The sequence below is a fragment of the Sturnira hondurensis genome, unplaced genomic scaffold (assembly GCF_014824575.4).
Source record: "Sturnira hondurensis isolate 20B ecotype Veracruz unplaced genomic scaffold, ASM1482457v3 Scaffold0000780, whole genome shotgun sequence".
Lineage (NCBI taxonomy): Eukaryota > Metazoa > Chordata > Mammalia > Chiroptera > Phyllostomidae > Sturnira > Sturnira hondurensis.
The window spans coordinates 7,638,575-7,656,958 of NW_028073411.1; the positions used below are offsets into that span (position 1 = coordinate 7,638,575).

Here is an 18,384-nt window from a genome sequence, read left to right on the forward strand (position 1 = left end):
TAACTGAATTTCAGAAGGGGCGTTTTCACTTCATATGGCAAGTGTTGGTGTGTTCTGCTGTCCTATGTACCTATCAGAGGCCAACCTCACCTTAAAGAGAGCACCGAGTAGTGTATTGTCACGGGGCTTCTGAAACAGAAGTAGGTTTGCAAACAGTTTTGATGAGAAGCCTTTTTATATTGGTGATGGGCAAAAACTACTGCTAGCGGCAGCATCATTTTGTCCTTAGAAACAGTAACCGATAGCAGGACAGAGTCTTAGACATAAACTTTCAGCAGTATTGTGTTTCCCTGACATTATATTCAATGCTGCGAGATGTTTTCTGTTGGAATTTCCAAGGAACCAGGAAGCTGGATGTAGACTTCCAACAGGCCACGCCGCAGCTGTGGAGCTGGGGGCACACGCGTGAAGGGGTTTCCGTGCGCCAGGCCTGGTCCTCATCATCACGTGAAATGACTAACTGTGCATGGTTTCACTGTGTAATCATCGTAATACTGATGGCAATGTTTATTGAAGCACTTGGTATGGATCAAGTACAACCCTGTATGTTTGATATGCGTTATTCTTTTATTCTTTACACTAGTTCTACATCATGAGTATTATTCTCATTTTATGGAAGAGGTAACTAAATGGGAAACTTAATTTTGTCCAAGTACGCAGAATGTCGAGTTTTACCGAGACTCAAATCCAGGCCTTTCAAGTCTAACACTCTCCTGGCTGCCCCTCCAAACTTCTTCTGAGGGTCTGCCGTGAGACCAGCTCCTATCGTTAACTTGCAAAGAAGTCGTGAACACACAGGACTCCTGCCCTTGGAAACACTGACCTTTAGCTGGTGAGTTAGACCTTTCACAAATGTGTTAGTAGTTAACCCTTTATCGTGATGGCAACTCTATGCAGGAAAATTCCTGGATGCTATTGTGGACAGGGGGGTGGCATTCCAAACAAGACAAAAGTCCCATGATAATGCAGACGGATGAGAGAGTTCCATACTTCAGGAACATTTTGTGTTTAGCATAATGTGAAAAATCATCAATTCAAAATATTCTTTTCACAGTGCAAGTTTAACTTGCTGAGGACTGAACTGAATTTCTTAGTGACTTTTGATAGATAATATTGTCATGTCTTAATAAACAAAGTAATGACAAAACAGAGAAGCAAGCATAATATAACCAGGGACACTGAAATAAAGAATAAACTGACAGTAACCAGAGGGGTGGGTGGAGATAACAGGAGAAAGAAAGGGGAGGGTCATCAAGGAACATGTATAAAGGACCCACGGTCAAAGCCAAAGGGGGAAGAATTGAGGGCGGGGCGGGTTGGAGGGGAAGTGGTGATGGGAACATAGAGACAACTATACTCGAAAAACAATAAAAATTGTTACATAAAAAAAGAAACAAAATAATGTAAGAAATTTTAAGTATATTATTATCACCTTTAACATATTTTTATACCAATGGAGGAGAGAGAAGGAACCGTACTTTGATCCAATGTTTTATTTGATTCGCATGCTTATTTGGAACTCTGGCACATTGTTGCTTCCTGTTGAAGAGATAGTGGGTTAAGTAAATAAAAGCAGGATATGGGGAGTCAAGAGGTTTTTGCTTTGAAGATTTGCTTTTTCCTGCTGCGTTATGCTCTGATCCAACGCAAGCCGTCCCCTTTTATAAAAGGGCATCTGTAGGCAATTGCAATTGGAATTCTTTGGAGCGATGTTGTCCCCACTTGGAACTCATGGTTAAGATAAACACTTAACAAAACTGTTAAAAATGACGAGCCTTTTTCCCACCTGCAGAATTCCTCTCTCCTGGCTGCCATCGCCATGCCAGGTGCTACGTGGTCTGTGAAGGTTTTCTCGTTGTCCTGTCACCCCAACCTGATAAACTAGGAACTGGTGCCTATTACTGTTGCTACTGTGAGACCCATTTGACAGATGGGAACTCAAATTCAGAAAAGTTGAGTGCATTTCCCAAAGTCAAAGGCTAGTCAAGTACATTGTCAGGTTCCAGGGCTGTTGGGCTACAGAGCCTGTGTTCCTTCTATGCTCACTGGGAGGTTATTCTGTGTTTGCTGTCTTTGTGTGTCGGGACAATCAGAACAGGAGCAGTGTGTTGTCAGGATGTATTAAGCATAGACAGTGCACAATCTGCAGGCATAGCTAACAACTTGCAGAGAGAAGGAAATGCTAGAGAACGAATAAGGAAGATCAAGTCTAACGCCAGAGCCATCAGGTCGCTGGGAAAGGCTGACTTGTAGGCAGTGTGTGGCTGACAAATGATTCCCCTCTGTTCTTTTGATTCAACAAAACCCTATTAAATTTTTCATCATTTCCTCTGTGACTAGCACAGGATAAACATACATATGTAACAAAAACAAAAATGAATTTCAAAGCAGTAAGTGGAAGCCATCTCTGCAAGAATGAATGAGCAGGGCTCATGCCTAGGGGTTACACCCTTTGTAACTTGTCATAGTCTCTGAAATGTTCCTTTAGCCTTACTAAATACCAGTCAGCTGATGACATATCTAGTACCTCAGCCACCGGAAAGTGCTTTTGCTTTCACTGTCTGCACTCACACACAGTTAGCTTCCTTGGAATTTTACATCGGCTTAATTCAGAATGAGATACTGGAGTATACATAGCAAATAGCTGTTTTTAAAAATACCATGTTATGATATTGAGGATTGTCAGAAATGGACCATATACCCATATAAATGATAGCTCTGATTTTTATAGGCTTAAGCTGAAGTATACCTTAGAGTTTAACAAAATAAGTAACTACTTATTGCCATATTGCCCAGAAGAGAATGAAATGAAAAAATATCCACATTGCCTTAAGCCAAACATATGGAGTCTACAAAAATAATAAAGAACCCCTACCATAAAATATGATGTTTGGTGTCTGTGTTTTTTATCAAGAACTTAAGTTGGGCTATTGAAAAAAATAGGGTTGAGAAAGGCAAGAAGGAAAATTGTATGTTTTATTTTTAGGCATAAAGTAGTGAGAATTTGAATATTATCCAAGTCTTCTTTAACCATTGGACTTTTAAGTAAGGTGAGAAATTTGAACCAAGTGAGAGATGCTTGGGAAGATACTATGTACTATTCAGAAGAGTAATTTTGTCAGCCTCATCTCTCCCTTATCCCACTTCGACTTTGGGTCATGACACACTTCCCCAGAATAAGAGGACTTCACAGATAGCCTGGTGTGTGCAGTGGTTCAGCGGCCACAACAGGAGATCTGCTGGCCAATATTTGTAGGTGTCATTCGGTGGGTTTCAGCGCAGGGATGTAGGCTAAGAGAGGTATATGTGTCTCTCATAAAATAACTGATGCCTTATCGCAATTTGGTTGCAGTCACTGAGGTAATAATGGAAGTATGGAGTAGAAAAGTCGTTAAGGAGTAGGAGAAGAGCAAAGAGAAAGAGGAGATAAATATTTTTAAAGACTATTGAGGACATATACTTGCATAAGTGGACATGTGAGTAGGAAAGCAAACATAAGTGGACAGTCATCCACCTGGAAATAAGAAATCAAGGAAAGAAGGTCTTGGAAACGTAGGCAAGAGAAGAAGTCCACGTTTGAAAGCATCCCTGGAAGCTGTGCTTGGCTAGTAAGAGGGTCTGGAGATGAAGACCACAGTGAGAGAGCTCGCGCTCCGCCGGTGGAAATCACTCTTTCTGTTGGCGCTTCCCACACCATTCCGCTGGCATTGCTGATGGCTAGTGTGGGCCCATCTGCTGTTGTGGAAACAGATGTAAGGGGAGTAAAGCTCTTCTCAAATAAAGGAAATAAACCGAAACTAGTTTGCTGCAAAGGGTTAATTGAAATGGTCCGTGAGGGTGAGAATGATGGCGATGAGTTGCCTTTCACTCAGAGACTTGACAGGTTTTGCTTTCATATTTGCAAAAACTGGTAAGGCATGCCTTTCTCTCCCCAAGTCACAGATGAGTAAACTGAGGCAGGCATGTAGCTATGGATCAGGGAAGGAAAGTAGAAGAAAAGCTCCTGGCAGAATGCCAGGTAAATGTTGAAACCTTCCCTGGATCCGGCCCTGAAATCTGTGTGACTTACTGAGAAAAACAAAAGCTTCCTTAAAACTGAAATCTAAGTCACAGGAAGGTGAGGTTTTCTTCCAAGTCTGAGCACAATTTGACTTTTAGAGAAAGCCCAACTTTGTTTTAAAAGGCAAACCAAAAGTGGTGTGTATTCTGACTTATACAATGTTTATGTTTGTAGAAATTGTACAGAAAAAAAAACATTTTTCTCTTAGCTGTTGGCAACCATATGTGTAATAAGGTTCCATCCTCCCATTTGGATGTGCTTACCTAGTACCACCTGGTGGCAGCTAAAAATATTTCAGGAAAGGAGAAGACAACATTCCCAATTTCTCCAGTTCATACTTCAGTCTCCGGAGGGAGATGGGGCCACACATGTGAGGTGGTTTGACTCAGTAAAGAGCTGGCACTGAAGTCTCTTGTCATGTTGCCAATGCCAAGAACCACCCCATTGTTTATGAGGAATGCACTTTCAGACAAGTTTTCTTTAGTCATAATTGATCGTGTTTATTTCTTCATTCTCTTTCTCCCTGACCCTAAACACTGCTGCGTAAGACGGCCAGCTAGCAGTAGGAATGTCAGTGATGAAAGCAGAGAACAACCTAAGTGGAACATACAAAGGTGTCAACCCAGCACCTTGGCCTCATTAATATCAGGTTACTGCTAATTGTGCTAACAACACTGTCAGTCTCTCCCCTACCATTATGTAATCATGACTTTCTTTTTATCGCTGACTGAAATTGCTTTTTTAGATCTAGTCCCCTGAAAATTTCTTATCTTCCCCTAGGCACTTTCCTATAAAACATTTATTCAACCAATATTAAGTATTCCACAGTTGCCAAACACAATGGTAGTACTAGAGATTTAATATTGAACTAAGGGCCAAATTCCTACTTTCAGAGTTTTAATAGAGGAGACTGCTACTATATAGTTGTTACATATCAGTGCTATTCTGTGCCAGGCTCTGTTCTAAATGATTTATTGATTTAACTTTTTTCATGACAACTCAATGATGTAGATACTATTTTTATCCCAATTTTGTTAATAAAGAACTTTAAGCACAGGTAAGCAAGTAACTCATCCATGTTCACCAAAACAATAAGTGATAGAGATGAGATTCAAACCCAAGCTGATTCCAGAATCTATTCTTATCCATTGCTTTCTACTGCCTTTCAATAAACAAGAAGGCAAACAATAGACAGAACATTAACAAACAGTTTTATAGTAATCCACAAAAACAAATAATTACTTAAGAATTTATAATAATTATAAAATAACGTACAATTACAATTGAGCGATAAGGAAAATCAAATGTAATAATGGCTATTCTCTATAGAGAGAATAGCCTGGGAAGAGAGAAATAAGGAGTCTAAGAAGGGGCCCTAAAGGAAGGACTTGGAAGGCTATGCACCCTTGTCCCTTGGCTTTGACATAGCCTGCATCCTCATTCTGTCTGCAAGAAGGCTCCTAATCTCTTGGCTGCCTTACTTTCCCTGCTCCACCTAAGCCTGGAACAATGCTGGAGGTGGGTGGGGCCTTGTGCTAGAAAGGGTGGGTTCCCTAGGGTGATCAGGCCTAAGACAGAAAGCATAAAATCCTATGAAACCTACTTTGCTAATACCTTCAATTTAAATGATAAGGGTCCAAGCAGGAAGTGAGTTTGTTCCCCAAAGTTTTATGGCCCTTTAATTATCTGACCCTGACTCAGAATAAGCTCTCAGAGTTCTTTGAGTGTTATCTATTGTTTAATAATTTCTGCATGACAATGATTGATGACCTTTACACATACACCCTGTATTCCTGTGCAAAATAACCCAATAAAAGCTTGTTAAGGCAAGGATTGAGGCCTCTCCTCTTGAGAGAGTGGCTGAGGTTCTCTGAGGCACTCTCTTTTTAAGAGAGACACTGTGTCATCCCTTTTCCTCCAAAGGGACTCAGTAGTTCCTGTGAATTTGTCTCGTCTCATCCATAATGCCGCGGACCCCAGGAGCTGGGATCCGTGTCAGACAAGGATGTGGACGAGATGAAGTTGGAAAGGTAGTAAGGGCCTGATCCTGCAACCCTTAAAAATAGGTAAGGAGCAAGAAATTGTGTGGTCTGACTAGGCCAGTCCCTCTGAAGAGAGAGGCCCATTCTCACTTCAATGAGAAATCCCTGGGTGGCTCTGATCCCTCTCCTCCTCCAGATTGCTTCTGCTGAAACAGTGGCCCTACTCACAGCTTCTATAGTATTTCTCACAATAGTTCACTAGGTGCATAGGAGGTCTGCATCTAATATGCTGATTGTCCACGGCTGGCCGTCTCACCGAAAGGCCAAAGGCCTGCTTTCTCTTTGATAATTCTTTTCCAGACATTCTTTTTTCTAATTGTTCTGAATGTCCACTTACAGCATCCAGTGTCAGTCGAGGTCTAGCTATAATACCTCTTCCAACTAAGGGCCGCAGTAGAGGCACTCCAAAAGTGCTGAAAACAAATGAAATCATGTTTTATTGCTGGGAACTGGAGACTGTTTGGCATTTAGTAAAGCAAATGTTTGACCCAAGGGCACTATTTTACCAGTGTTAGTCATGAATCTCTTCTATGTTTGTTTTATTCAGTTTCAAGATGGTACTATCTGATGAATAGTGTTCCTGCACTGAGTGTTAAAGGCCCAGAGGGAAGAATTGTGGGATCTGTAGTAATGGCATCTGAAGAACACAGTGAGTCCAGAAGAAAAGCTGCCTTGTTGTGCTAAGGAGGCAGGGAATGGGCCTCTTCAAATGCACGCTGTCTCTGAACTTGGCCTTCCACAGATGCCTACCACGTGACTTAAGCTCACCTATTAGATGGAAAACCTCCTAAACAGCAATGTTTCATAGCTTTTTATCACAATAGCAAGCATGACACCTTATAATTTATAAGGTGAATATGGTTCTCATGGGTGGTTGGATGGGTGGAGGGGGGATGGGTGGATGGATGGGTGGATAAAGAATCCAAAGGTCTTGAGAGTCAGAGTGCAGTCTAGGTAATGCTTCCTCCTGCAAGGGAATCATGATGATGGTCAAATCAGATGAATTGATTTGACATATGATCAAGAACTGAAATATCACTGATAATCAGTCTTAAGAAAAGCTTCAGCTTTCATGTCTAGAGAATAGTTGATTTCTATCTCTCCTGTTTGCAAGTGTGGAGCCAGGCAAGTCAAGGACATTTAATCAAAGGACATGAATTGAGGACAAACTTGTCGACCTATCGTGATCCTCTCTTAGACTGAGTAACTCTCAGTCTTGGTTCAGATGTCCCTATCACATCCCTCAAGAATACATTCCTGACCCCCAAGGCAAGATCAGGGCCCATCCCTGTTGCCTCTACTGCACAAGAATATGCTGTGATTTCTCTGTGAATGTCACATTGTTTCAAGCTACATCCTCAGTGTTTGAAATCTAGCATACACGAAAATTAGCAAAAATGTTGCCTCTTAAGTAGGAGAAGTCACTCTCTGCCTGAAGTTCAAACTTAAGATGGATTCTCCTCTTCCAATATAAGCATATAAATATGAGATATTATGCTTGTAATCAGGAGATTAGGATATTACTATATAATCACCACATAAAGATATGAGAGATGGCCAGATAGATAGACAGAGAGAGCCTGAATTTTAAATAGTGGCTATATGTGAAGATCTAATACAGCCATTCTTTAATATATTTGCCTAGAAGTATTCAGAGGGAGAAAGGACATTACAACTTACCAACATTAGCTTTTTTTTCTCTTTGTTGAGTCTACATAATAAAATTTAAAAAATTGTCATTTGAATATATCTGTAAAACAGGGCCTATGAGATACACTTATAAATTAATATAAATTAATTTATATTCATTATATATACACATATGATTTCTGTTTTTCTCTTGTGTTCTCTTTCCAATGACACTTCTTTTTTTTCCTTAGCTATGCATGAACTTGAAATACAGTCCACATCATCTACCTCTGCTTCTTTCCAGTCCATTTCATCTTCAACTGTATGTGGGTTTGGTTTTCTTAGTTTTTTATTTCTTTACAAGTTTTTCACTAATAAATACATATATTACTTGTTCCTCAGAAAAAGTTATTTTAATATTTCTAAGTAGAACTTTTTTAAATTTAATATTTATTTTATTTTTTTCAGTCTAAGTAGAACTCTAAGCATACAGATATTTATACTATTTGTTATCATTGGAAATCAATCTTCTTTTCTTATTTATAAGCAATGTAAATGAAAAACTGCTATTGGGATTCTAGTCATAAGCTCTGGAACTGGAAGTCTGATTCATGTGATTCATCAGGAATTACTTCAGCAGCATCTTAAGTGTTTGTTTATGGACTTTGGAAAGATGCAATAGTCAGATTTATGAGAGTTTGGGTAATTGTGTTTTTAGGTACTTCTTTTAAAATGGCATCACCGTAAACATTTCAGTTGACTTGGTGTCTGAGTAATTAGATGAAACAGAAAGAGTAGTTGGTTTCTTAATAGTCTGTTACAAGCCCTTGATGGGAAACATATTTATTGACTGCATAGTCTCTTCAGCCACCATGGTCATGAGTGAATGGTGGAACTTCAGTGACCTGCTCCTTGCTCTGCATGACCCATAATGGGGGCTCTAAGAACAGGCATTAGATTGAAGAGTAAATGAGAAGGAAGAAGTGGAAGTAGTTGATGCAGGCTGCATTTTAAGGAGATGAATAAGTGAGAGAAATAAGTGAGCTCACTTGGTTGGAGTGTTGTCCTGTAACTGAAAGGCTGTTGGTTCGCTTCCCCATCAGGGCAACACCTACGTTGTGGGCTTGATCCCTGCAGGGGCACATACAGGAGGCAAACAGTGCTTCTCTCTTGGATCAGTGTTTCTTTCTCTCCCCTCCTCTCTCCCTCCCCCTCTTTGTTGAAAAGCAATGGAAAATTCCTCAGGAGAAGATTAAAAACCATTTTTAAAAAATGAAGTGCAGCTTGGAAAATGACGTAAGGACAGCAAAAGCGTTTATAAAGACCATTGTTTGCTATTATAAAAGCTACATAAGTTGATTTTACAGTATTTCTCATAAGCCAGAAAAATATTCTAATCTTTTTTCAACATAAATGCCCACATGCATACACATCCACTCATGCACACACAATTGCATGGTTTTTACAACAAATTTGAGCTATTTACCTGTAACTAGAACTTTTCCATGTCTTTTTATTAGTTTTTCAAAAGATTCTTGCCCATTTGGACATTTTCCAATGTTTGCTACTGTATTTTCACAATGGCTATCCTTGAGCAAAACTCTTTGGACACTATTTATTATTTCTTTATGATAAATTTAAGGAGAGGATAATTTGTGGTTTGAATATAGCTAAAACTGCATTCAAGTTTAAATGAACAGAAAGTCAGAAGTTTCACCAGAAGAGCAGAGAGCAAATAATGGAGCAAGGTCTGGTGGAAGGTCAATGCAGTGGGTGCACCTTCACCTGAGAAATAAGTTTTTTAAAATGATCTGGCATCTACTGATACTTCCTCTAAGATGAAAAGGAAGAAAGAAACACAATAGAAAATATAGACATTTGGTGTTGGAAGAGGGAATACTAGAGGGTGTCCTTGTCTGATAAGCTCTCTCCTGAATGACACAGGAAATATGTTCATCTGATGAGAAATGGACGTTAGGAATGTGGTTGAAGACTTGAGGAGGTTAAGTTTTAGGATAATTCATTTTTAGAGGAGAAAGTAAGCAAAGTGGCATAAATACTAACTTACACTTTTTAATTCCTAATCACATACCAAGAATGAGTGTCAGGATATTAGTTGTATTATTTCAGGTAATTTTTTCACCAACTCTGAAAAATAAGAAGACATATAAGGAAAGTAAGCTCATAGAACTGGAGTAGTTATCAAGGGCACATGGTTGCTATACCTGAAAATAATTCTAGACTCAGGAATTTGCGTCCCTTTTGTGAACTGCAGTAGCAACAGTGGCAGTGACATCAGGTGACGTCGAGTGACACCTGTAATCGCCATGCTCAAATCTGAAAAACACTGCTCTGGACAAAAAAACAGACACAATCAAATATTCACCCCTATTAATATTTATGTTTTTCAACTAAGAAATGCATATGAATAAACTTGCTCTGACTTTCAAGCATATTGTCTAACTTGCAGTTGCATACGTAATCAAAATTATGCTTTGAAACTGCCTCGCATCCTTGCAGCCCCCAGACTAACTGCTTTCATAAAGAGGAAGGACCTCATTTCTAAGACAGATAATTAAAATATGTTGTAATGAAGATGGAAATGGTAGTGTCTTATGCTAAGTAAGTCCACAAGGATTTGTAGCTGAAGTAGGTTGAGGCTTTAATAGTAAAAAGATGTTTTTGATAAACCTGCCTGAGGCATGGTAAAAGGTCTTGTTCAAGCTGAGGTTAACAGTTGAATGATGAATTTAATTTCAAAAAGTATAATAGCTTGGGAAATGTAAGGATATTATTGGAAACTCAGTTTGAAGTTTTCTTTTTTGATGTGCTATAATTTTAATGCAGACATAGTTTTCTAATATTCACTCATGCATTGAATAGCCATGCTTTAACCCCAAATATATATATAGGATGCCTGCAAGGTAGAGGATCATAAAGAGGAAATACAAAGATTAACATAAGCTTCCCTGCCCTCGGACCCACATAATCACCAGTTCCCCACAATGTCTGGTCTAATACAAACACTGTGCACCTAGTTTGCACTTAAAGCACTCTTATTGAACTGGAACTCCCCCCAAACCCAATTATCCATCCTGCTTTTTGAAATGTAGGATTCAAAGAGTGCTGAGGAACAGCAAATGCCTTCCACCAGTTTGTATTTTCCATGAGATGAAGGTCCGCTTAATTTCTTCGCCTCACAGAAACAATGTCCGCATGTAGTCGGTACTCAATAACTTGAATAAACAAGCCCAGGACACCAGTCATGCTGGCCCAGGGATCCGAAATGCCCACCATTGAAGTCAATTTTTCTGTGGGTTTAGAAGTTATCTCCAAAGCAGATACTGTTAAAACGTAAATATGTATTACCTGAGGGGTGTCTACTCATTGGATGCCTGCTTTCCAACCACGTGACTCGATCCAAAGATGAGATGGTTGCAATTGTGAAAGCAGACCCTGGGTGAAGGAGAGAGGTGCTGGATTTAGTCTGATACCCTAGGAGGGGGTTAAAACTTAAAGTGTTGGGACTAGAGGAGTTCATAAAAATGGCAAAATGTAGCGATTTTATTTTTTTCAGCTGCAACAGTACCTCTTTTGAATAAGTTGAGAACAAGACCCCAATTTATTTCACTTATTTAAGCATACATGATCTTGAAGCCCCTGTTTAGATTCCTCTTGGCCCCCTTGCCCATGGAGGAGTATAAGGGATCTTCCAGATCCAGCTGTGAAGCCAGAAATCGAGTCCAGATTCCTCACTTTTCAAATGGGCAAATCAGACCCTAGGAGTTAGATTACCTTTGTAGGACAATGACCTTGTCAGGATAAGAATTTAGGCTACCCTGTTGCTCTTAAGTCCCATTCAAGTCCATAGGAAAGGAGTACAAGTGATCTGACACAAATCCCAGCTTTGATGTGTCTGATTGTTTTACTGACTTTGGGTCAATGTTGAAAACTTGCACTGGACAAGCCAGACAGTGAAGGAAAGCTTTATTCAAGATGGGTGCAAAAAGGGGTCAAGACTATTGCAGTGGAGGAGAGACCCTACTAAAAAAGAGGTGGGAGAATTGTTGAGTGTTGGGGTAAACTAACAGGGGAACTCAGGGGCAGGGTGGTTGGGCCATGCTCTGAGGCCATCTGTGTTTGGTGATTGTGGCTTATTCAAGGAAGGCGTCCACTCTCCCACAGAAACGTGAGCTGGGGCTCCTGTCTTTGTTGATGACCACATTTCAATGGGGAGGTAATCAGAAGGTATTTCTGGGCTTTAGAAGATTTACATCTCAAAGGGTCAGAAAAAGAATTTATTCAAGTTTTCTAAAATAAATGCTCTAAGAAATGGGAAATCAGGAGTCTACTGTCAAGAAGAAACTTGTCTAAAGTTTAGTCAAGATGAGGGAATATTCAGTGTCCTCATTCGTAAAAAGAAGGTAACAAAACATATCTTGAGAAAGTTTTTGAAATTACATGGGTTAATATCACTAATGCATTTTTATACAAAGAACTTAATATCACAGAAATATCAAATACAGAGGCCCTACTACCTGCTTCGGTAAAAAAGAGTAAGTGAAATAAAGGGTAAAACTAATAAACCCTCACATATCACAAGTCACTAATAAATGTTAAGTACTTACGTTATTTCTAATCCCCTACAAATTTATCATCTTTCTAATTTTGTTGGGAAACAATCTGAATCTCAAAAATGTTAAGTCTTTTGTTCAAAGTCACATACCAGCAAGGGCAGAGCCGTGATTCAACCATAGGATTGTCTAACCTTCAAATCTTGTTTTTCCTCCCCCTAAAATACCAAGCTTTTTCTCAAAAACTGTATCAGGCCTAAGACCAGAAAAGACACAACTATATAGTTATTCTGTTCAAGAGACTGAGAGGTCAACTTTTTTGTTATTTTGTTCCCAAGTTTTTTTGGATTGTGGGCGTTAAAATGAGAGGTGAAAATTGAGTGGACCCATTGAGTGGACAATGAAGCCATTCAACTACCTGCCAACTAAGAGCTCTAAGGGCGCAATTTGACATTTTCTGGGACAGGCCATGTGAGCACTTAAGGACATTAGTGCTCCATTAGATAGAAGGCAGGTGACCTTTTCCTTCCTTGCCTTTTCTATACTTGGCATTAGCAGGAAAGGTGTAGAATGTGCAGAGACAAGAAAAGCTCTCTGTTGTAAGCAAGAGCATTTTACCTCCTTGGGCTCAGCTGGGTAAGGAGTGTTCTATGAGAAGCCACGGACGAAATAAAAGCTTTTCTTCTTTGTTTAGATGGCAGCATGTGACTTTTTCTCCCCTGCTGGGTATCAATTCAAGGGAAGTCCGTTCATAGATTCTGCTGGAAATGTGATTTAGGAGGTGAACTCACCTAGTGCAAACTGACCTAGGTCAGCAGCTATCTGCAGAGTGCTGGGCTTACTGCCACAGGCTCGGGTTTTAAGCTACTTTCACTGAGAAGCTGTGACTATGGACAAAGCAGTTTTTCTTCTCTGAGCCTCAGTTTCCTACTGTATAAAAAGGACATAAACTAAATCACTCCTAAATTTGGTTCCTTGCAGTCTTGTAACTAGGATTCTAGGGAACTGTCCAAATGATATTTTGTCCCCAGGGGTCTTGGGCGATCACCCAACCAGAAGAGAGCCTTCCTTCTCTGTACTCCCATGCTGCTGACTGTTGCACCTCTCAGATGCCCTGTCCTCTTCTTTGTGGGAGAGGCAGCCTGGTGTGGTGGCAGAACACCCAGGGACACGCAGATCTGTACCTGTATGGCCAGTCTGCTGCTGACCACCTGTGTGATGAGGAATAAATGATCCAACCTCTGAGCCTCAGTCTCCTCATCTATAAAATGAAAGTACAGCAGATGTTTTCCAAAGGTTTTTTTTCTCTCTAGTATTTTGTAAAATATCTATCCTATAATTGGGGAATTTCCTGTCTCATGAATCTTCCTCTTGACATTTAAGCTATAAACTCACTTTTCTATCCTGCCTTGCTGGTAGGGCTCAGATGTCTGATCCAACCCTCTACCAATCAGATGCATCATCATAAGACTTGATGCGAAGGTGAGGAAAACAGGTGCCCTTGAGAATCCACTTTCTGACAAGGGTAGAGGGATGGTCGCTCAGGTTCCAAGGAGCTAACTGTCAGGGATTTAGGTGTCAAGCATTAGCTATGACCATCAGCTAGAAAGTTGTGCACCAGCAGTTTGGGGGTGTGACTTGGCATTGTACATGACCAAGGCTCATCCAAGAATAATTCTCTGCCTCTCTCAGAAATTCTCAGAGCTACTGAATATTTTTCAGTGAACTCATTTTTGTCCAAACTCAGTACAGTTATATCTGTGGAATCGCTGACTGTTACATGTGAGTAAGCATATGTATCATGTAAAGACAGTTTGAGGATGAAATAAGCTTAATAATGCACTGAGTCCAATATGTGGAACAGACCTGGGGGTTTTACAATTTGTGTTTTACTGTATTGGCGCATTCAATCGCCTCAGATAAATGGAGAGCTCCGTAAGACCAATATGCATGTTGTCCCAAAACACCACATTGAATGCTTAGAGGACATCAAAGAAATATTCATAGGCCCTGGATGGCATGGCTCAGTGAATTTGAGTGCCAACCTGCCAACTGAAAGGTCACCAGTTCAGTTCCCAGTCAGGACACGTGTCTGGGTTGCAGGCCAGGTCCCCAGTTAGGGTCTTGCAAGAGGCAACCAATTGATATTTCTCTCCCTTGCTTTCTCCTTCCATTCCCCATGTCTAAAAACAAACTGAAATATTTTTTAAAGAAACATACATTGTTATTTTTCCTTTAAGGACATTGCATCTCAGCAGGAGAGGCAATAAAACATGAGCTCATGCGTTAGATTACCTGCCTTCCAATCCCATCTTTGGAAGCCCTTGGCTATCCCACTAATTCTGTAATGCATAGCAATCCTCTACCTCTGTTATTTTTCCCTTTAAAATCATGGGTTTTTTTCTTACCTTATATGGCTTATGTGAATATTAAATGAGTTAATTCAGTTGAGGCGGTCAGAATAGAGCACACAGAAAACGATCTCCAGATGTTGGCTCTTAGGAAAGCTCAGTAACTATGCTAAAAGATATTAGACTAAGTGATGAGAGTTTACACAGCACAAGTTCCCAGTTGCCCAGTTGACACATGCTCTTGCAAAAATGTCAGCTAGCACTGTCTTGGAAACTTGTGAGAGGTCGCATAAACTGAGTACTTACTGAGAGCCAGGTGCTCTAATCCCCTTGTACACACATTTTTTCCCAGGAAAGGTGGAGCTAATGATGACCATTTCTATTCTACAGATAAGCAATTGTTTGGTGACTTGGTCAAGGACCCCAAACTAGAAAGAAGGGCCAGCACTTGAATCCAGGCTTTCCGACCCTACATCCATATTCTTAATCCCTGCTCTGCGGTTCTGTGGGCATTCTGGATTCTTTCCATCAAGTGATTCTGAGTAAAGCTGGATCTCCCCAACCCTTCTCAAAATGCACTTAGCGTTTGTGTGTTACACAGAAAAATGGCAGAGCCAATTATTTTAGAAAGTCTAATGGAAGCTGCCAGGACAAAGACTCATGCTTGCGTATAGTTACCTAAAAGCAGGGCAGCCTTAGTTCCCTGTCTCTAACGAAGACAAGAAATTGTCAGTATGTTTTCATTTTGCAGTATCTGCTTTTACTGAGTTTACGCAATTCCCCATTTGTCTAAGAGCTTGTTAACAGCTGTTTTAGGAAAACATTGTTGACAATTCCCTAATGGATGGGACTCATTTTCTCCTTTATCCCAGTGATTAAGATAAAACTCACTGCATCCTGGGTGCAATTGGATTTGGCCATTTACCCACCTGAAAGCCTAATTAGAGGCTGGCAAAAAGAATCAATAGAGAAAATGGAAGCTTTTGTGTAGATTTATTTGTAACTCAAACCTGAACCAGTCAATACTTCAGTCATTGATGGCAATTGAATTGAAAATTGAATACAAGTTAAAGCCATGGAAACCAAAATAGTTGGCATATCAAGCTAGTTCCTAAATCTTAACCCATTTTCCACTTAAAAATTAAATCTACTGTTGAATAAATACAGTGGTTGGAAATATAGGAGACATCTGACACAGGAAATTAAAGTAGAGTTATGGATAGAATAGCAAACCAAACTTCTATGTTAGTGAAAGGGGAAATTTACCTTTTGCATATAAAATCTATTTCAGCTGACATATAAGCAATAGATGTGTTATCGTAAATTGCCCCCAGGGTTAAAGGATTCTCAGTCAGTACCATCCCATCACCAAACATGTCTGGGATAAAGGCAATGATTAAAAGAGAATGAGATAGGGTTGCTCTAGAACTCGAGTCTAGACCTCTCATCCGTCCTTCCACCCCTCCTGCCTCCCTCCCTCTCTTCCTTCATCCTTCCTTCCTGTCTCCTTCTGTCCTTCCTTTTTCCTTCATTCCTTTTTTTCCTTTCCCCAAAAGAAAAATGATCTAATCAAGCAAATGGACAAATGAATCCCTTTAGGAACACCCTTTAATAAAAAAAAATCATTTGCTACAGGGAAGGCAAAGAAGATTAAAAACTGTACCAATTTTTAACGATAATAGCTACAGAGTGACAAGACAATGATTTTGTGAGGACAGTGAGGTGGCTTCAACAAAGCACCAGCAGTCTTTTCCAGGACCATGAATCACTGCATAATTTCCATCCCAGTAATTTCCTCTTTGCAAAAGAAAATACAAGAATGCAATTGACAGTAAGAACTAGAAGCAACGGTTCATCATCTTTGTGACCCTCAGTCTCTGTGTTAATCTTAAAAAACAGTATTTAGAAGTGGTAAGTGGGCAGGACTTTCATTTTACATTCTGCATTCTTAGGGATAATTTGAACTTTTTTTAGGCATGAAAAAATATGTAATTTTGTAAAGATGCATTAGATAAAAGCTAGTGACTGACTAGTCATTAATGCTTAGAATGTCAATGTTGAAGAAAAATTGGCAAATAAGCTTTTAGCATATAATCTATTTACTTCTACATGACAATAAATTAATTTTTAACACTGGTGAGCTGGGGGACATTGTTTTTGCATACCAGAGTTATCTAGCTCTTATTCAAATGGTTGCATGAATGATGGGAAACAAAGACTTAATGGATCTGTAATGTATTTTGAATCAGGAAAAATTCTAAATATTTTTACATTTTGAAATTAAGGTATATTGACACATAATAAACTATACATCTTTAACCTGTCTGATGTGCTATATGCATCATTTTGTATGTATGAAATAATTCCAATCAAAATAGTGAGCTATATATCTGTTGTACTCAGAAGTTTTTCATGTCTCTTTGTAGTATCTCCTTCCTGGCTCTCCCTACCACTCTATCTCAGGCAACTATTGGTCTGTTTTCTCTCTGTGTTTTTTAATTTTTAGATAAATGAGATCAGAAAGTATATATTCTTTTATCTGAGTTGTTACATTCTGTAAAGGTATTTTGAGATTTTTTATTGGGGTGTTATCAATAGATCATTTCTTTTTAATGATGAGTGGTATTCCATTGTATAAATATACAACAGTTTATTTATTCATGTCTTATTACATATTTGGGTTGTTCCAGTTTGGGGCTATTATGAATAATGCTACTGTGATAATTTGTGTACAAACCTTTATAGCCTATATATTTGTTTTTTTTTCTTTTCCTCTTGAGGAAATTTCTAAGACTGAGATGGGAAAAATCATACAATAGGTATATATTTTTAACTTTTTAAGAAACATATAAATTGATTTCCAAAGACTGTTGTATCACCTTACATTTCCACTAGAAGCTCTTGAGAATATTAATTAATTTATCTGCTCACCATCACTTGGTAGGATCAGTTTTTTAATTTTAGCCAGTTGCTAGAAGTGTAATGGTATCTCATTATAGTGTAAAGTTGAATTTTTTAATGCACAATGGTATTTAGCATCATATATGTTCTTACATGCCACCTGTACATCTCTTTTAGTGAAGCATTTGCTTAAATCTTTTGCCCCTTCTTTAAATAGGTTGGTTGTTTCCTTATGGAGTTTTTAGAGTTCTTTCCATATTGTCAGCACAAGCATGCCCCCCACACACTTTCCATATAGGCTTTGTCTTTTCTTCTGTCAATGTCTTTCAAAGGACAGAAGTTTTAAAGATTTTATTTATTTATTTTTAGAGAGAGGGGAAGGGAGAGAGAAAGGGAGGGTGAGAAACATTGATGTGCCAGAGAAACACAGATGAGTTGCCTCTCGCATGCCCCCTACCAGGGACCTGGCTGCAACCCAGACATGTGCCCTGACTGAAAACAGAACCATCGATCTTTTGCTTTGCGGGATAATGCCCAGTCCACTGAGCCACATCAGTAAGAGCCAAAGAACAGAAGTTTTAAATGTGATAAAGCCCAACTTAATTTTACTCTTTAATGGAGTATGCTTTTATCCTCGTATATAGAAAGTCTTTACCTAATCTAAGATCATTAAGAATGTGTGCCTGTTTTCTTCTAGATATTTTATAGTTTTGGATTTTACATTAAAAGGTGTAAATCACCTTTGGAAGGTGATTAGGTCTAGAAGAGGTCATGAGGATGGGACCCTGGTAATGGAATCAGTGCCTTTATAAGAAGAGACTTGAGCC

At 39.3% G+C, this 18,384-nt stretch overlaps 1 protein-coding gene and 1 long non-coding RNA gene across 4 annotated transcripts in view; one reads left to right on the forward strand and one right to left on the reverse strand.

Annotated features, from left to right (window-relative positions):
* The window catches only part of KCNIP4 (potassium voltage-gated channel interacting protein 4), a 926,001-nt gene that overhangs the window by 608,848 nt on the left and 298,769 nt on the right, over positions 1 to 18,384 (forward strand). The gene's annotated exons all lie outside the window — the stretch shown is intronic.
* On the reverse strand, positions 6,422 to 12,494 carry LOC118986249 (uncharacterized). The gene is made up of 4 exons (XR_005066338.1): positions 12,458 to 12,494; positions 11,101 to 11,187; positions 9,800 to 9,879; positions 6,422 to 7,069 (listed from the first exon to the last, which is right to left on the reverse strand). It is a non-coding gene; the product is annotated as an uncharacterized LOC118986249 (long non-coding RNA).